The following is a 21,284-nucleotide window of genomic DNA, read 5'->3' as shown; positions in this document are numbered from 1 at the left end:
CTATAAATATATTTCTCAGGATCTTATTTCTCATATGCAGTTTTCATGTTACATGTTCATTTTCTTTTGTTTGAGGGTTTATACGGCCTTCACATACGTTTCTTTTTCCCTTTTCATAGACCTCCATCAACAAAACTATTTCTTTATCGCCAAATTAAATCGACGAAATACCAAGTTAGTATATTGTGTGAGAAAGAGTACGCCCCAGGAAGAATAGTAGATCAATGAATGAGGATTACTTGACAGATGTGGATGAGGATCTTGAAGTTAAGAAGATTAAGGGGAAACGTGGTAGGAAGAAGATGGAGGCAATCAGTGTTGGTGTTTCTGATGAAATCACAGTTGCTCAAGAGGGCGAGATACCTGAATGCATTGAACAGCAACAGATGGTAACATCATATGATCTTTTTGCTAATTTTAATTTCATTTTGTAGATATATGTTTGAACTTGGTATTACATGTTGTATTTTAATTTCTTTACTGTTTCACAGTGTTGGAGAGGGAAGAAGGAGGAAGCAGGGCGACAGAGAAGAAGATTGAAAATCAATTTAGAGATTGTGTTAATTAATTTTATTATATTTTAATTAAAATGAGGTGGAAATGAGGTGTGAAATGATGAACCATGTAGGCAATATCACATAGAAGTTAAGAAATGAGGTATCAAAAGTTAACAAATTCAAAAATAGTAAGATCAAAATTGTATTTAAACCTTCTAAATATTATGTTAGAAGTATTGTAAATATTTTTATACATTGTTCTAATTGTCACATGTGAGTGGTTATATTAGTACTTTTAAACCCTATTGATGTTGAAATATTTGGTATGCATATAGTTAGTGTTGAATTGCAATTGCTAATCGCAAAAATATGTGAGGTTTTACTTAAAGAGACCCACATCTTGCATAATTGAATATTAATTAAGGAGAGAAACAAGAGTACTGTGAAGCCATCTGATGTCGCTAAAATCAAATGTCCAGGTTGAATTGAAAGTTCGTTCCTTTGAAAATCATATCATTTGTATACTTAGTTTAACAATCCTTCATGATATAATGAACTTCTCATAACAAAAAGAAAAGTCTACAAATCTATCGACAACCAACACAACTGGGCTTCGGAAAGTATTTCTTCAATGCATGAATACTTAGGATATAAGATGGACATTTTTGTCGATCGTTACATATATTTAAGAAGAATTTATAGCTCAATCTATACGATAACTACTCGTTAATGATAGTTATTTTAACAAATGAATTTGTAAATTGTAGCCTTTGTATATTGATATTATTAATGAAAGAATAAGTAGATTTTTCCTTTTAAGAGAGAAGAATGTCCTCTTTTTTATATTGATATTAGGTGTCACTAGTACAAAAAACCCTTTTTAAGTCGGTTAAAAAGGGCTTTTTAAGTCGGGAGCGTGCCCGACCTAATAGCTCCCGTCATAAGAAGTTTTTGCTTTGTAAGTCGGATATAGAAACCGTCTTAAGGCATCATTTTTTAAGTCGGTTGTAAAGGACTTTTTAAGTCGGGCGTGTGTCCGCCGTAATAACTCCCGTCATAAGAAGTTTATTCTTTGTAAGTCGAATTTAGCAACTGTCTTAAGGCATTAACTTCTTAACTCGCCTAGTTCTAACCGACTTATAAAGTTCAATTTTTTTTTTCCATGTAGCATACATGCAGAATATGCTCCCCACCTGCTCCCAAAACTAGTCTCACACTAAGATGGCTCCGCATTTGCTTCAATAAGTTCCAGAATCAAAACTAGCACAGCGTTCTTGAACATTTTTAACTTCATCCTTTTGAAATGGAGTTGAATCTCTAAATATCTGAATAAATAAATGATGACACAATATTAGTTTATCATATAAACATGTAAAAATAAAATTAATTAATTTATAATAGTTGTTAAAAAAATCTCACACGTACTTGCATCCATGAATCCACAACAGGATACAATGTTCAACATATGTAGCATGACAAAGTATCCACTCTCGTAACAAACCGATTGTCTTCGACTCTGAAATTGAATATGATCAAATATGACCCTTTAGTCGGTAAATACTATTCAAAAATGATAGATGAAGCAGTAGCATGTGTAAACAACTTACAGTGGGATAAAACCATACTACTTTATTATGCTTTCTCACCCGTTGTAGCTTATTATAATCTTCCAAAGCTCTACAATAATTAATACTTAATCGTTACTACTTATATGATTAAACATATCACAGTTCATGTACAATATATAAATTGAATACTTACGAATCAACAATGGCTGAAATTTTTTTATCTGCCGGCTTCTTTCCTAATGAACATAGAAATGTCACCTCACGCTTCTTGGGATTAATTATGAGCAACTGTCAATGATGACTACAAGGGCAATAAACAGTTAAATTATTTATAAAATTCAAATCTCTATATTACAAGTGATTGGGATATATATATATATATATATATATATATATATATATAGAGAGAGAGAGAGAGAGAGAGAGAGAGAGAGAGAGAGAGAGAGTTACTTGTTAAAGTAAGAAGCTCGGTACAAATCCTTTTTATTATGGTCCATTGTGTTTTGAATGTAGGTTTGAACACTAACATGGTCATTTTGACCGACAGTGTGATATGAATCAAGAAATCCGTACATGCCACTTTTGTCCAATTCAACACAACGACGGTGTAGATACCTAAGATAGTGAAACAAAATTACATTATAAATAAAATGAAGTAATTGAATGACCATTAAATTTACAAACAAAATATACTTAAGAGAGCCACACTTGCAAAATAGTCAAGTGTAATTCTTTTTTACCCAAACACAAGTCCATGACATCGTCCCTTGGTAGCTCAATATCAATCCCACTATGTTCAGCCTTAAACTTAAAAGCTTGTTCCATATACATTGTCTTCACTATCAATTTTTGACAAATAGGTTCCGACTTTTTTGGTGGAACATCAACTTTCATAGGTATTTCAACATCCTAAACCATTATAATAAAACATTACACAATATTTGGTGTCAAATCAAAGTTGAATTACATATGAAAGGTCTATGTTAATGTTCTAATCTAATTGAAGTGTCACTTTTGTTGAAGTAAATGCACCTGAAAAGTAGATAGCAACATCTACATCTATGAGCAAACCGTGGTAGTTCAGTGGCATCTATTAATTACTAGAAGAGGTTATGCATATGCGTGAGGGATTCAAATCAAACTCTGTACAGGCTAGCCTACTCAAATTTGCATAAGAGGATTCAAATTTGATACCTTGAGATGATCACATTTCAAGGTGTAAAGCATACACCAATGGTTCGACAAAATTGTTTAAAAATGATATTTAGAAAGAAATATACTTGAACATGTCTTTTTAAGAAACTAAGAATAAGGTTCTTGCTAAATTGTGCCTTGAAGACACGAGCTAAGAAGGTAAAATTATAATTAAAAAAATTAAATTTGTATTGAAAAATAAAATTTTGAACTTTCAAACTAAAAAATACACAACTTCCAAGATTTCATTTATGTGTTTAATTTCTTTATTTGTACTATAAGGACATCTCTATTATATACAAATGTCTTCCTAAAAATCAAAAGTACACATTGCATCTTCATATTCTAAAGACCATTAAAGTCTAATTCACCTCATCTAAAAATCGAAAGTACACATTGCATCTTCATATTCTAAAGACCGTTAAAGTCTAATTCACCTCATAAAAAAGTTTACACATGTGATTTATTTGACAAGACAATGTGTCTATGTAAACATGCATTAATATTTTTATTAATTACCTTATTTATAAGCGGAAAGCTGTAAAAGTCTTATAATGACAAAAGAATAATTGAATTTTTTTATCACTTATTAATCATGTTTCAAAGGCAACCATCAAATTATCATCATTGTTTGATTTCTCAACCAATCAAATGTAGTCATGTACTCTTTGCCTTAACTTTCTACCAATTAGAGTAACTAAATCATCATAGGTTTCAATCATACACGAATTTGTTAACAAGTTGTGTGTGTGTGTGTGTGTGTGTGTGTGTGTGTGTGTGTGTGTGTGTGTGTGTGTGTGTGTGTGTGTGTGTAGGTACAACAAATATAACTTACTAACAAGCAAAATCTTCAACTTTCATCTAGCATGTTGACGTGACATTTTTTCTTGGGCTTTAATTTTTCCTTTTTTTTTCGTTGCTCAAACATGAAACATATCATTGATGTCATTACAAGGACCATTGAATTGCTTCTAAAATGCAAGGACCAATGAGTACGAGTATATGATATAACATAACAAGTATGTGTAACATCGCAGTTTAAGTATTAAGAATTTAAAACCTTTTCAACTCAAATGGAGTTTTACTTTAAGATTTGAACTTAAAACATCATATAAATGACTTTGAATAACTTTATTTAGAAGAAAGATTTACAAAATATTTACATTTACATAAAAGACACCTTTTAAAATATAGCGGATAATGAGACCCTAAACTAGACTCTACTGTGATCCGGCCTCTGATGATACTTTGAAAATTACTTATACCTGATAAATAGAAATAAACATGGGTGAGAGTATGAGTGTATGTCATTGCAAGGACCTTTGAATTGCTTATAAAATTGATTTAATTCAAATTATTTTTGGTCAATTTGTTTTGATAAAAAAAAAAGGATCCTAAAAATATGTCAGATTATATAGTTGATTTAATTATAATGTTACGAACAGTATCATTTTTTTTCTACAAAAGATGCAAAATCATCTTAGCATTTAATGAAATATCAATTATCTAATTGAATGTATTTATTGATTTTCCTTGATTGTGTTTTTCCGATGATGTTAATTAGAGGTTCTTGGTACAAACTCGGATGAAGAAGAAAAAAATTAATTTTGTTTTGAGAAAGAAATAAAAATTAATCTAACAACTAATTATTAAATTTGCCATTAAAAAAGCCTTTGTTAAATAGGATATCTTTTTTCTTAATTAAATACATTAAATATATAACTTTTAACCTATGATGATCAATAAAATCTCATGTCATTCATTTTAAATAGTATTCTAGACATTTTTTAAATTAAAAATAGAAAATAATTGATATTTTAAGGATCGTTTCTAATAAGTATTCTTAAGATAAAAATTTATGGAGAAAAAACAAAAAAAAAAACTAGAAGACGTAAACCTAATCTGATAAAAAATTAGGGACATAAATTGAATCCAAGAAAAGAGCTAACATGAACTAAGTTGTATAAACACATTAGGTTAAAAACAACCACATTAATTGACACTACATCTTCGTCAAAATCCTTAAGACATTAGATATATGGATCATCTCATTTATATGTTTCTCTTCATCTACTGATGCATTCAATATGGAACTTTAACTCACATATGACACATTAACATCACTCTATTTAGTGTGATTTAATGGATGAAGCTTTATGTTCATTTCTTTCATGAGTAAAGAGAAAGTAAATTTGGAAATGAAAGATGATAAAAAAAAAATCTAAGCATGAGAAAAATGATAATGAATATCTCCACAATCAAAAGAATACATCATAGAGTTCATAGCTATGAGGAAGCCTACAATGAATTGGATCATTACATTTGTCTAAGAGAAACATCACAAATGAGATTGACACCACATTTTTATCTAAAATCTTTAGATACATGTATATGAGTCATTTCACTTCTATGTTATTCATCATCTACTCTTCCATCTAATGTAAAATTTTAACTCTCTCTCTCTCTCTCTCTCTCTCTCTCTCTCTCTCTCACACTCTCTGCAATGTGCGACTCTGTGTCCATAATTATGTGACATACTACATAGTCAAACAAGGTCACACGGAGGCACAACATGGTCAAAAAGGTGGATTGATGTAATTTAATGGATTGGGGTTTATGTTCCTATCTTTCATGAGAATAGAGATAGAAAAATTAGAAAAAGAAAGAAGATCATGAAAAATAAATTTCAGATTAAGAGATATGATAGTGGTAAAAAAAATAAGAATTGTGTGTTTTGTCCATAAGGTTATAACAAATAGAGTGATTTTATAGTAATTTTATCGGTTTATTGAAGGAGTTTGAGATATTTGGGTAATTAATTTACCAAAAAATTAAACTCAATTAAAAATACGCCACAACATTTAAAAATGTTCAATAAAGATGTATTTTGTCAACTCAACATAACACGTCAACGTTTTTCTATCGTGAAATCCCAACGAAGACCAAAACTGAAGGAAGTTGAAATAATAGAGATTGATATTATAAAATATTGCATGAAAGCGAACAACATCAAAAAACTTCAATTTAATATAAAAATTATACAAACAACGTTGAAAAAACTAACGAAATAATTCATCAAAATGTTTAGAGTTTCAAGGCCACCAACAATGAGTTAGATCATCACAAAGCACACAACTGAGATTGACACCACATCATCACCCAAAACTTTAAAATATTATGTATATTGGTCATCTCACTTATATGTTTTTCAAGATCTACTTGCATCTATTGTGGAACTTTAAGTCACAATTGACACTTTAACATATCTCCCATAAGTGTGAGACTCTTGCGTATGAGGTCTGGTGACATAGCCAAATAAGGTCAACCAGAGGCACAACATGGTAAAAAATGTAGGTTGATAGTGGTTTGATGGATGGAGGTTTATGATCATCTTTCATAAAAAAAGAGAAAGAAAATTAGAAAAAGAAAGAATATAAAAAAGAAATTTAAAGATAATAGAAATGATAAGGGAAAAAAGTAGTGTGTGTTTTGTCCATTGAAGTGTTAGGAATAGAGCGAGTTACTGATAATTTTATGGGACAGTTGAAGGAGTTGAAGATTTATCAGTAATTATTTCACCCAAAAAGAGAATCAATTAAAAAAATATCACATCATTTTTAAATGTCTGATAAATATGTAATTTGTTAATTTAACATAACACGTCTACATTTTTCTATTACTAGATCCCACCAAAAACCAAAAGTGAAGGTATTTAAAATAGTGGATATTGGATAATTTTTTTTCTTTCATGAAAGTGAACATCTAAAAACTTATATTTAATATAATAAAATTAAACTAATGAAATCCAAAAACTAAAAAAATAGTTCATCATAGTGTTTGGAGTTTTGAGTGAGCTTATAATGGATTGATTATCACATTTGACTAACAGAAACCCCAAAAATGAGATTGACACTACATCTTCACCAAAACCTGAAAGACATTATATATATTGGTCATCTCACATTCATGTTTCTCAATATATACTTTTGTTTCGAATGTAGAAGTTTAACTCACACATGACACATAAACATATCACTATTATGTGTGAGACAATCCGTATTTCTGATCTGGCGAGAGAGCCAAAAAAGATCAAAGGCATAACATGTTAAAAAATGTGGGTTGGTAGTGGTTTTATAGAGAAATATTTTTGTTCCTTTCTTTCATGAGAAAAAAGAAAGTATATTAGAAAAAGAAAGAAAACGAAAAAGGAATTTGAACATGAGAGAAATGAAAAGAGAAACAAGTAAGGATTGATTGTTTTTCTCTAAGAGTATAAAGTATATAACGAGTTACTGGTACTTTTATACATTATTGAAGGAGATAAGAATTAATGTTCAATTAATTTACCAAAATATTAGACTCATAAAAAAAATGCCACGACAATTTAAAATGTCTAATAAACATGTATGTATTTTTTATGTCAGCAAAACACATCTACATTTTACTATTGTCAGATCTTACCAAAGATCAAAAGTGAATGAATCAAATATAACAGAGGTTGAATAATTTTTTGACATTTGAAAACTAAAATTTAAGATAAAAAATTAAACAAAACGACATTCAAAAACTAACAAATAAAATTATCACAACGTTGGAACTTCTGTGAGAGTCTGAGTTGAGTTGTATGATCACATTAGGCTAGGGTGTTCGCGGTGCAGTTTGGTTCGGTTTTGAGGCTAAAAGTCATCTGAACCGCAAGATAAAAAAGCATGTGGTTTTGTTTGGTTCGGTTGACTTTTAAAGCACAATCCGAACCAAACCAAACCAAACAAATACGGTTTGAGTTGGATCGGTGCGGTTTTTTTGAGACAATACAATTTTTTGTTTACAACATTAAAATCGAGTTAAAAAGGTAACACACAACATATTTTCAGCAAGGTTCCGACAATGTTTTTAATTTCATTCCACATTAAATTTTCATTTTCACCAAACAACATAAACCAAATTAAAAATGTGGACAAAAATTAATTCTATTATGTAAAAAATGTAAAATACTTATATTTTATCATTCTCTAAAAGTTCAAGTAGAACATAAATACATTTTTGAAATAAAAAAGCAAAGAAGAAACTTAACAAGAGAAAAAATATGTCATTTATAAAAGTTTTCATTGAGTTTCTATGAGTATTGGTCTAGGTGACATAGATTTTAATTAGTGTTTTTATTATGTTGCAGTTTGGTTTGGTTTGGTTCGGTTGGTAAAATGAAAACCGCAAACCAAACCAAACCATGTGGTTGAGTAAAAAAGTGATCCGAATACATCCAAATCAAATGCAGTTTTTTGCAGTTTCGGTTTGGATTGGTTCTGTTTGTGGTTTTTGTATTGGATTGGTTCAGTTTTGAACACCCTTACATTAGGCTAAGAGCAATCACACGAGTGAGATTAACATCAAACCTTCATCCAAAGTCTCAAGGCATTACAACATGGACCATATTATTTATATGTTGTTCACATCTACTCTTGCATACAATATAAAATTTTAACTTACACTTAACACATTAACATCTCTCCATTAAGTTTCAGATTCTCCGTGTTCGTGATCCACCGCCTAGAACACTCCCTCTCCCCTACAACATTGAACCAGGATATCATACCACAGTTGGACTTTTTGGTGGAGCCAACAATAATGTGGATCAACACATCGGAGAAAGGGCAACAACACTGAAAATGAGACTACAGTTTCATCCAAAACGTTAAGGCTTAAGTATGAGTTTTTCACTCTTTTGATGTTCAACCTGCACTCTTTCATCTAATGTTGAACTTTAACGGACTTCTGCTACATCACAATATTATCTCCCTTAAGTTTGACGGAATTCTAGCCCGTGCTTGGCACGGGTGTCCATGCTAGTTTTATTATATTTTAATTAAAATGAGGTGGAAATGAGGTGTGAAATGATGAACCATGTAGGCAATATCACATAGAAGTTAAGAAATGAGGTATCAAAAGTTAACAAATTCAAAAATAGTAAGATCAAAATTGTATTTAAACCTTCTAAATATTATGTTAGAAGTATTGTAAATATTTTTATACATTGTTCTAATTGTCACATGTGAGTGGTTATATTAGTACTTTTAAACCCTATTGATGTTGAAATATTTGGTATGCATATAGTTAGTGTTGAATTGCAATTGCTAATCGCAAAAATATGTGAGGTTTTACTTAAAGAGACCCACATCTTGCATAATTGAATATTAATTAAGGAGAGAAACAAGAGTACTGTGAAGCCATCTGATGTCGCTAAAATCAAATGTCCAGGTTGAATTGAAAGTTCGTTCCTTTGAAAATCATATCATTTGTATACTTAGTTTAACAATCCTTCATGATATAATGAACTTCTCATAACAAAAAGAAAAGTCTACAAATCTATCGACAACCAACACAACTGGGCTTCGGAAAGTATTTCTTCAATGCATGAATACTTAGGATATAAGATGGACATTTTTGTCGATCGTTACATATATTTAAGAAGAATTTATAGCTCAATCTATACGATAACTACTCGTTAATGATAGTTATTTTAACAAATGAATTTGTAAATTGTAGCCTTTGTATATTGATATTATTAATGAAAGAATAAGTAGATTTTTCCTTTTAAGAGAGAAGAATGTCCTCTTTTTTATATTGATATTAGGTGTCACTAGTACAAAAAACCCTTTTTAAGTCGGTTAAAAAGGGCTTTTTAAGTCGGGAGCGTGCCCGACCTAATAGCTCCCGTCATAAGAAGTTTTTGCTTTGTAAGTCGGATATAGAAACCGTCTTAAGGCATCATTTTTTAAGTCGGTTGTAAAGGACTTTTTAAGTCGGGCGTGTGTCCGCCGTAATAACTCCCGTCATAAGAAGTTTATTCTTTGTAAGTCGAATTTAGCAACTGTCTTAAGGCATTAACTTCTTAACTCGCCTAGTTCTAACCGACTTATAAAGTTCAATTTTTTTTTTCCATGTAGCATACATGCAGAATATGCTCCCCACCTGCTCCCAAAACTAGTCTCACACTAAGATGGCTCCGCATTTGCTTCAATAAGTTCCAGAATCAAAACTAGCACAGCGTTCTTGAACATTTTTAACTTCATCCTTTTGAAATGGAGTTGAATCTCTAAATATCTGAATAAATAAATGATGACACAATATTAGTTTATCATATAAACATGTAAAAATAAAATTAATTAATTTATAATAGTTGTTAAAAAAATCTCACACGTACTTGCATCCATGAATCCACAACAGGATACAATGTTCAACATATGTAGCATGACAAAGTATCCACTCTCGTAACAAACCGATTGTCTTCGACTCTGAAATTGAATATGATCAAATATGACCCTTTAGTCGGTAAATACTATTCAAAAATGATAGATGAAGCAGTAGCATGTGTAAACAACTTACAGTGGGATAAAACCATACTACTTTATTATGCTTTCTCACCCGTTGTAGCTTATTATAATCTTCCAAAGCTCTACAATAATTAATACTTAATCGTTACTACTTATATGATTAAACATATCACAGTTCATGTACAATATATAAATTGAATACTTACGAATCAACAATGGCTGAAATTTTTTTATCTGCCGGCTTCTTTCCTAATGAACATAGAAATGTCACCTCACGCTTCTTGGGATTAATTATGAGCAACTGTCAATGATGACTACAAGGGCAATAAACAGTTAAATTATTTATAAAATTCAAATCTCTATATTACAAGTGATTGGGATATATATATATATATATATATATATATATATATATATATATATAGAGAGAGAGAGAGAGAGAGAGAGAGAGAGAGAGAGAGAGAGAGTTACTTGTTAAAGTAAGAAGCTCGGTACAAATCCTTTTTATTATGGTCCATTGTGTTTTGAATGTAGGTTTGAACACTAACATGGTCATTTTGACCGACAGTGTGATATGAATCAAGAAATCCGTACATGCCACTTTTGTCCAATTCAACACAACGACGGTGTAGATACCTAAGATAGTGAAACAAAATTACATTATAAATAAAATGAAGTAATTGAATGACCATTAAATTTACAAACAAAATATACTTAAGAGAGCCACACTTGCAAAATAGTCAAGTGTAATTCTTTTTTACCCAAACACAAGTCCATGACATCGTCCCTTGGTAGCTCAATATCAATCCCACTATGTTCAGCCTTAAACTTAAAAGCTTGTTCCATATACATTGTCTTCACTATCAATTTTTGACAAATAGGTTCCGACTTTTTTGGTGGAACATCAACTTTCATAGGTATTTCAACATCCTAAACCATTATAATAAAACATTACACAATATTTGGTGTCAAATCAAAGTTGAATTACATATGAAAGGTCTATGTTAATGTTCTAATCTAATTGAAGTGTCACTTTTGTTGAAGTAAATGCACCTGAAAAGTAGATAGCAACATCTACATCTATGAGCAAACCGTGGTAGTTCAGTGGCATCTATTAATTACTAGAAGAGGTTATGCATATGCGTGAGGGAGTCATCTACTACAGGGTAATTCTCTAAACATTATTCAACTTTTTTTAATTAGAAAAAATTGTATCAGTGTTTTAATTTATAAACGTTTGTTTGTTGTTTATATTAATTATCACATGAAACCTTCTCTAATGGGTATTCTGCATGTTACAACATGTTCAATATTGTATCAAAATAAAAATCAATTATTTGCCTCATAATAAAGATTCTAAAAGTTCAAATACTTTTTGAAAAATATTTCAAACATTTTCTTTTCTGATGCTATATCTGAAAGTATTGGAAACTAATTAGGTATATGTACATTATGTTATACAATGGAAAGTGGCAACAAATCAACAAAGGATATAAACAAGGAGAAGAAATGCAAAAGAGAAAGCCAGCAAGGTCTAAGAATGAGTTGTTTAATCGGTCACATATCACATTTATGTTTTTTTTTACTATCTAATATATTTGATTTGCAACCCCAATTATTTGTGCAAGATTTAACTCTTTCCTTGTTCTAGCTACTTTCTTATCACAACCAAAATAGGCAGAGTGGTCATCTTCAACTATTGTAGCAGGCCAGACATATGGTATGTAATTTACTAAGCAGGTTTATAGATGAAGTTAACACATGAAAGCAACAAGAAGAATTAACTGCAGGCCAACCACGGACACAAGCACAGACACAAGACTGACATATCAACAATGGTATTAAATTTTAAAATATGAATTTATGATATGTAATCACATATGTCAATGTTAAGTTGTTGTCGGACACTGACATATGTCAAACATCGAAGACGCCCTCAATCAAACGTGTCGGTGCTACAAAGTGCATTAACCAGAAATTTTCAACTAATTAAATCTGAAAATAAAAAATTTGAAATTAAAGGATTATATACTCACATTAGCATGCTGATCACTTTCTACTTAGGCTTAATTTTCAAAGAACAGAAGCTGCCTGATCACCTACCAGAAGAAAATAATCATGTCTCAAAACTAAAGCAGCAAAAAAGCATCCTCTTCTTAAAGAACCTCTGAAAGGATTGAGCTAAATGAAGGACATGTGTTAATGGGCTTGAGTGACGGTAAGCCCAAATTTGGAGAGTATATATGAGGTGGAATTGAAGGAACTATCCAATGATTTATTTTAGCCAATAAAGTTAGGCAGTGAGAGCAATTTTGTTTCTCTAAACTAAGGAGCTTAGGCTCTAGAACTATATTATAATATAACTAGATTTTCATTACCATTATAAAATTCATTCACCGTATTTTATGTCCATTAACTCTGCCCTTTCAAATTTGTCTGACTTGCCTTGTTAATGCCCCCGAAAATGACAGACCGGATCACCGCTATGGAAGACCATTGGATCGTTTGGAATCCAGCATTGAGAGGTTGCATGAGGCGCTGATTGGTGAAACTCAGCATGCTATGGCGAACAAGGAATCAACGAAGAACAGTGTTGCGACAATTTCTTCATCTCTTGACAGATTTCGTCTTTCTGTGAAGAAGGTTAAGCTGAAGGTTATTCAAAATAAATAATTAAATAAAGGGAAGAAGGATATAAGGCTATAGCAACACCACCAAAATTAACTGCAGGCCAACCACAAGGAGTAGTAAGCACTGATGGTGAAGCAACACAAAATTAAACCTTTTTGACTAAGTTTCTTAAATTAATTTTGACAATAACACAATGAACGATTTGTTATAAAATGCTTGGGTAGGTATACTTTATGTGTTTCAATTAAATGTATAGAAATTTAAAGGTTGAATCAGTTCCAATTAGAGTTTATGAATTTTAAAGAAACAAAAGGCTCCTGAGTTTTTAACATGATCACTCGTTCAAATCAAAATTATCAGAGTTCTGTTTTAGAAGTTTATACACACAACTATTTTCATGTCTATTCAAATGAGTTCCAAATCATAAGGATTAAATCAAAACAGAACAAGGTAAAGGAGATTTTCACCTTTCCTACTGTATGTGATTGAAGATTTATCGAGTATGGCCTAGTTTGCCTAGTTAGGATATTTGTTCTTCTTGAAATTTTGTGGATAGATCCATATATGTCATAGAAGCTTTAAGTCTAAAATTTAGTTGACAAATTCCAAGTATTTAAAGGGTTGGACTAGTTCCTGTTTTCTTTGATAAATTCCAAGTATTCATGTTAACTGTCTTGTATTGTGTGCTAGCTAGGTAACCAACTCTTACTGTTTCTAGGCAGCAAAACTATCTTATAATCTATGATGTATGCATAGAGCAGTGACTAATACATTTAATTAAACATATTTTCTTTTTTCTCCCTTTATTTCCTTTTTAATTTCTGGAGTTCTCTCTTGCTCGAAAAGAGATTATTGTTAACCTTATCATTTTCGTAATGAGGATAAAAAAAGATTATAAGAGAAAGATAATGCCGTAATGTGTTACGGGAGTGGAGAAGGCGTAAACTGAAGTTGAAACACGTTTTGTTGAAAAAAAAATCTGGTCAAAGAGCAGCAGATCCACCGGGTAAGCAGGGTTGTCTCTCAATAGGCTCTGACATCGTGTTCATAAGGGAAAAAAAAAAAAAGAATACGAGAGACACATGCATAAAGCCGTGTGTCTAAAGACTTACGAATAAGCTAATAATATGGTATTCCTGAATTTGTAGTGACTAAAGAAGTGGATATGGACATATGGTACATCTAGCTCTCTTGGCTGAAACAGAACAAGTGTCTTTTGATCAAGCAAACAAGGAGCCAAAATGGAATACATGAATGGAAAAAAGAGTTAAATACTACAGATAATAATTGGAGTTGGTTTCTTAACATAAGACCTATATGATACTATTATTTAAGTGAAACAATATTTCCATATTCAATGAAAAGAAAATCGTTGCTCCATAGATTACATTTTACAAGAAGAAACTAGTATTTTGCTTCTTGCAAAATTTAAATTGAATTGCATAGTTTAAGAAATCAATTTAGAACTTTCCAGATTTTGAACTACAATTGTAAATGTTTTATGTTTATCCTGATGAATTAGCTAGGGGGAAATACATGTCTTCCATTAGTAGTGTCACTGTTGTATGCCTTGTAATAATCAATGATATCTTTTGGCTCTTGTGATTTTAGAAACTATGCATTATGTGTGCAAGTAATACATATGAGTATAATTAAGAATTTAGAGTCTTGATTTTGTATCTTCATCTAATTATTTAATCCTACTGAAGAATTTTCCAAACTCTGAATTGATGTGTAGTGTTTTCTTAACCTATTCTAGAAATCTCATGCATTATTGCATAAAGTAATGGTAAATAGTAGGAATAAACGGAGAAAAAAAGAAGCAACATTGCTTCACTTGCCATGTTCACTTATCATTCTCCACTACAAATGTACCTTTAAGTGTTAAAGTTTTACTATTGTCACCCCCTGAAGGGCATACATCTAGAGACATTCCAAACTAATACTTTTATATGACTTAGCATGATATAAAGTTGCATACATTGGTACCACTCATCTGTGATAATATTCATTGTTGTTCCGGTGTTGATCTTTTTCTAGTGTTGGTTTGAATGTTTCAGAACTCTAGTCCAGAATTAACTTTAAATGGAGGGAGCACTTTCTGAATTGGATGTGTGATGTTGGTGAATCTTCATTGATACATGAGCATTTCTCTCGGTCTTTGGTGTTTCTGCCATTATCAGGGATTATGGAATTTAGTATATTTTCTTTCTAGTTGCAGGCTAGTTCTATTATGTGCTATGACATTAGGTGTTTTGTTGCATGCTATTTGTTCCTTCTTGGCTTTAGTTTGTAACAACTATGTACTATGTGTTGATGGCACTATGTTACCTTAATTTACTGATTAATAAATTTGTCCTTGCCTTTTCTAAAAAAGATGTTCGAACATCTTTGGTGTGTATGAAATATTTGAGAGATATTAAATATGATTTAAAAGTGTTTTCACAATGTATTGGACCGTTAATGAAGATTTTTAATCAATAAATTCAGCATTAAGAGCCCGAAATAGTGACCCACATTAGTCGCTAATGGCAAAGAAATTCAGTTCAAAATAATCACTAAATCAGTCACTAGAATCGGTTGCAAATTTGGTCACCTAAGAGCAGTTGCTAAATCAGACTCTAGATTCAGTCTCTAAATTTGCCTCCAACAGCAGTCACAAAAGCAGTCGCTGAATTTTAGTTGCTATAACAGTCACAAAGGATTTGCGACCAATGGATTAGCAACTCGTTTTTTGGTTACTATTTCGGTCATGAAATTGTTTAGTGACCGATTTTGATGATATAGCGACCGAATATTCGGTCTCTAAAAGGCTGATTTCTTATCAATTGAGGAAGCGGGGAAATCCACCACTTCAATAAGTCAATGCTAGTAACACAAAATTTAGCCAACCAATCAGCACATTCATTTTCTTTTTGCAAAGTATCATTAAAGGAGGCCACGAAGAAAGAGCATAAAGCTTCTTGGTGAGAGTAAGCAGAGTTGCATGAGGATGAAAGTCATTCTGTTTAATATCATTAATTAGATCCAAAGCTGACTGATACCTTTCCAAATAGCTATAAGTTCAGCCACTAAATTATAAGCTCTACGGCAAGTTCCAGAAAAACCTTGAATCCGAATTCTCAAATTGTTTCTCAAAAGACCGCCATAATATGCATTACCAAGATTGCCAAAAGAATAGCCATCCACATTAACTTTAATAATACCTTCGGAAGGGGGGTGCCAATGAACACGACGGGTCACACATTGCATACGAATAGGACCAAGAGCTTGGACCATGGATGAATGATATGAGAATATATTATTCACTGAAGTCAAAGTGTCTCTCTTCACATGTTGAAAAATCTCATTATTTCTATTCCGCCAAATCTCAAAACATGTTACTATGAACATAGTACCAATCTCAAAGCAAATTTGACAATCTTGTAAGTAAAATTTCTTAGGATAACTGTGATTAAAATACTTTCAGACATTGCACTAAGGCAATCACAAAGAGTATGCATGTGTTATACCCTAATTTTGGACCTAAAAATACTTGTTCAAAATTTTCTTTCATCTTTGATAATTGTCTATTATTCTTGAAGAATTGCCGATTTGCTATTGTTTACACTGACATTTTACTCTGCTTTATCTCTCAACTTAGCTTTACAAATCTTTTCAACTGTGTATTTGTCCATGGTTTCTTGCATTTTAAGTCATTTGATATGTCTCTGATCAATTACATCTTTCTCTGCATCTTGTTTCAATATTATTTGCAAAATTCATGAAAAAGGGTATTTTAGTCATTTCCTGTATCCAAGCTCATTTTAGTCCTTAAAAATTGTTTGAGTCTTTTCAATTGGTTTGAATAAGTCTTTATTTCAATTCTATGTCAAAATCCATTCCAAAAATTGTAGTTTAAGTCATTTTGAGTCCGTTTAGCCCCTAGGGGCCTTTTAGTCTTTTCACATGTTAAAACCCTGTTTAGTTTCTAAAATTTGTCTCTGAGTCTTTTCAATTTGTCTGAATAAACTCTTGCTTTAATTTCATGATAAAATCCATTTTAAAATTGCATCTGAGTCATTTTGAGTCGTTTTAGTCCCTAGGGGCATTTTAGTCATTTCCAGTGTTAAAACCCTGATTAGTCTCTAAAATTTGTCTCTGAGTCTTTTAAATTGCTTGTATAAATTCTTGCTTTAATTCCCTGTCAAAAAACCATTTTAAAATTGCATCGAAGTCATTTTGAGTCGTTTTAGTCCCTAGGGGGCATTTTGGTCATTTCACATAAAACTTCTGATTCATTTTAATCTGCTTTGTTGCTTTTTATCGTCTCGCTTTACGTTAATTTTCAATTTACTTTTTCAATTCAATTTTATTTTTAATTTTCATTTTGGTCCTTGTACTTTTGTTATTTGCATTTTAATCCTTTTTCAAGTTTGTTAGAGTCAAAGTCAAGGTTTGTTAAATTCAAGTACACATGGCATTGTTTCATTGGTCCATCATTCCCACATCACCTATATAATAGGTCCCATTGGTCAAAGTCAAGGAATTAATCATTTTTCTCACTAATCATTTTTTACACAAAAATCACAAAAATCATTTTTTTTCTTTTTCCCTCTTCTCTCTCTCTCTCTAACCGCCTTCTTCTTCTCTTCTTCTACCACCATAACAAACTCCTCCAACCACCACAATCTCCACCATAACAAACTCCTTCTCTTCTTCCACCACCATAACAAACTCCTCCAACCACCACAATCTCCACCCTAACTAACCTTTTTTTTACTTTCTCTCTCTAACAACCACCACAACTTCATCCTCCACCTCATCTCAACCTCCATAACCACCACCTTCAACCTCCACAACCACCCTAACAACCTTCAATCTTCACCAATTCACTAATATCCATTCACATAAATTAGCAAAAATCAAGTCCATCACAATCGGTTCACCATCAAACCTTCACAAGCATACAAACCGGTTCAAGATTGATATTTGTCAATAAGCTCATCGCCAATCTCAGATTCGTAATCATCATCATCCAAACCGTCCAGAATTGGAAGAGGAAGGATCCACCATTGTTGAGGTCGCAAAGAAGAAGGAGGAATCGGCAAGGCAAAAAGCTTATCCAATTTGTGTAAAAAGTAACCATGCTAATCCTTTTTGTTATGATTTTCGTTCAAGAATTTGTCCACAAAAGTGTTGAATCAAAGTGTTTGGATCTATGTATTTTGAGAATTTTAAGCTTGAATTGGTAGAGAGAGAGAGAGAAGGAAGCATATTGTTGTGAATGAAGAAGAAATACGTGTGTTTCTTTCTCAACAAAAACTCATTCTTTAAACTAACCAACCCATGGATCCAATTGATCCATACCCATGACCCTAACCCAGTTTTCCCCTTAGGTATGGGCTTGGGCCCTGTGAGTTCATTTTTTTGCGTTTTTCCTTGCTATCCATAACCGCCAATTGCTAATTGCACCCCTGCCATGCTTAAAAATCCTAAAAAAAAATCTATAAAAATTCATGCATGTTCTTTGTTCATTTTATAATGTTTCTGTGATGATTGTGCATATTAAAAAACTGGTAAAAACAATGTGATGTTTCCTTGCTTATTGGTGAAGTTTTATTTTAAAATCTTGAGAAAGTTGCATGATTTTGATCCTAATCCTTGGTGCATGTTCTTGACTTGGGATGTGTGATGAGTTTACCTATGTATTTGATGTGTTTTCATTGAATGTTAATGTGTTGTGATTGGTTACTTGCTTTGCAAGGCATGTTAATAATTGTTTGTGAAGGTAAAGTGTTAAAGGTGTCTAGGACATATCATAAATCCTTAAGTTTGAGTATGAACTTATAATTCTCACATTGTGGCTGCAATAAAACCTATTTGAAAATTGCTATAATGTGAAAATTATAAGGCATGTGCGTCTTGAGATATTGTGGTTAATCTCTAGCATATTTTGACACTTTATCTTTACTAATTTTGCTTTTTGTTTGGTATTTTTCTTGCCTATTCTTTTCTATATTACATCTTGTTCTACTAACCATCCTTCTTCATGTTTCATAAGCATCTCATCTTGCATCATCTCCTTTCTTGCCTTTAAATTTTGCCAAGACTAAGCATGTAATACCTAGGAATTCTTGTACTTTACTTTTATACAATTTCAATTCTTGCAAGACCATAGCATGTATCTAGGCCAATGATGTAAAGGACAATGGACTCTAATGATGTACACCGACACAAGCACCGACACATGCACACACATCACATAGATATTTTTAGATGTATGGCTAGGATATGCATGTTTAGATGTATGTTTAGGATTGAATGTTTAGATGAATGCTTAGGATTTACACTTAGAAAAATCATTTTCCAAATAAACATGAACAATATCACTCAAATCATTTTCTAAATAAACCTTGGGATCAAATCCCATTGAATCTTCCTTTTCTTTTCTTAATCAAATTTCAATGGAAATTAATCATACTAGACTTCTTTTGCAAAATAACTAATTCCACTTCACATTTTCCAAATCTTATGCCCTCGAGGCCTCTCTCTCATTCTTCAAAACTCCAAATTTTCAAACTTAAAATCAACCAACAAAAACAAAAACATTTTTTGGAAGAGAACTACGGTGGATTTGATCCCTTAAACGGGTACGTAGGCAAGGAATCAAAATTCCTTCAATTCAAATAAAACAAAAATTCAAATATCTTCTTCTCCCTCCAATTCTTCACCTAGTAAACTCTTAGGTGTAAATATCATTTTTCAAATAGCATTTAAAAATAAAGCGCGCGCGTAGAAAGTAAAGACGGTTCCTATAGGATACTATAGTCGTTATGGGTGCCTAACACCTTCCCGTAGCGAAAACAACTCCCGGACCTCGATTCTCAAGGGTTTTGCTTATTTTTTCCCTTCCCAAGAAAAAATGAGATATCACCGGTTAAAAAGGTTCAAACGTAATCAATGTTTGACACCCGAAAACCAAGATAAAACAGCATGTCACTACTCTCAACAGCTGCACCACACATATGACAAGAAGTATTAGAAGTAAGATGGCGGAAACCTCTGAATGCATTAGTATGAAGACTACCATGCATCACCAACCAACAAAAATGTTTAGGAAGGTGTAATATGAGTCACGCGTAAGGTGTGAATTAATGAAGAGATAAGGTGGGGATATAAACGGATGATAGAAAGTAATGATGAGGAGTCCTATAACTGTGACAGAGAGTGATGACGATTAATATTATATATGTAAAGAAATTACTACGATGGGTAATGATGATATTATATTATAATAAATATGAAAATGATGAGGTCTATGTTGTTGTGATAATGATAGTGTTGATGGTTAATTTATGATGATGATGAGAGTGATGATATTTATCTATGATGATGATGAGAGTGGTAATGTTGTTTTGTGTGCTTGAATTAGAGTCGTGCATTTTAGGGGGAGACTTGCATTAATATGTGGGTTATGTGATTAAGTGTATACGTGTAATACTTGTCGAATTTAATGCTTTACGTTCAGATAGAGTCCAGAGCATGCTGTCGTGAATTGATGACGAGAAAAGTTCAGTAATATACCTCTGGAAAATTATGCAGTGAAAGTCCAATAACATAAATTATGCAGGCGAAAGTCCAATAACATACCTCTGGAAAATTATGTAGGTGAAAGTCCAGTAACATAATTTTGGAAAAATGATGAGTAGGTGTGGTACCATATTCCTATAGGTCGTTAGGAGAGTCCAAATGCATGTATATGTTGATGTTTATACTTGGTGTTTAAGTGTGGAGATGATGTGCTACTGTGATATGTGAAATGAAGAGATTATACATAATAAGTGTTGATAATGATGAGATAGTGGGGACTATATTCTTTTGATATTTATTTAGTGTGCATGCTTTTCTCTATTATTATGTTATAGCAGGATTTCTCAACCCTTATTTTGTTGAGTTGTTTTCCGTATGGTGGTTGTACTTTGAATACAGATACTCAGGTTGGCGATGAGTAGTTGTGGGACGTTTTAGAAGGTGAACATGAGGGGATGCCCTCTGTTTAGTCTGATATTTGGTAGTTGGAT

The 21,284-nt window shown here is 31.9% G+C and overlaps 2 long non-coding RNA genes across 5 annotated transcripts; both read right to left on the bottom strand.

Annotated features, from left to right (window-relative positions):
* Nucleotides 1–1,405: 1,405 nt before the first annotated feature.
* Nucleotides 1,406–3,184, bottom strand: LOC146897948 (uncharacterized). The gene is made up of 6 exons (XR_015022444.1): nt 2,806–3,184; nt 2,516–2,680; nt 2,259–2,366; nt 2,105–2,174; nt 1,923–2,013; nt 1,406–1,822 (listed from the first exon to the last, which is right to left on the bottom strand). It is a non-coding gene; the product is annotated as an uncharacterized LOC146897948 (long non-coding RNA).
* Nucleotides 3,185–9,952: 6,768 nt separating this feature from the next.
* LOC146897947 (uncharacterized) lies at nt 9,953–13,825 on the bottom strand. 4 transcript variants are annotated; one of them, XR_015023451.1, is made up of 8 exons: nt 12,969–13,825; nt 12,627–12,689; nt 11,352–11,520; nt 11,062–11,226; nt 10,797–10,904; nt 10,643–10,712; nt 10,461–10,551; nt 9,953–10,360 (listed from the first exon to the last, which is right to left on the bottom strand). It is a non-coding gene; the product is annotated as an uncharacterized LOC146897947 (long non-coding RNA). The 4 variants fall into 4 exon arrangements; XR_015023452.1 differs by lacking the exon at nt 11,352–11,520 and having other exon boundaries at nt 12,969–13,822; XR_015023449.1 differs by having other exon boundaries at nt 9,954–10,360; nt 12,627–13,821.
* Nucleotides 13,826–21,284: the final 7,459 nt, after the last annotated feature.

Source organism: Medicago sativa, chromosome 8 (assembly GCF_051527215.1).
Source record: "Medicago sativa cultivar Bolivia chromosome 8, Bolivia_mono, whole genome shotgun sequence".
NCBI classification, from domain to species: Eukaryota; Viridiplantae; Streptophyta; class Magnoliopsida; order Fabales; family Fabaceae; genus Medicago; species Medicago sativa.
Note: the sequence above shows the minus strand (reverse complement) of the source record. Positions and strands in the feature narration are given on the sequence as shown.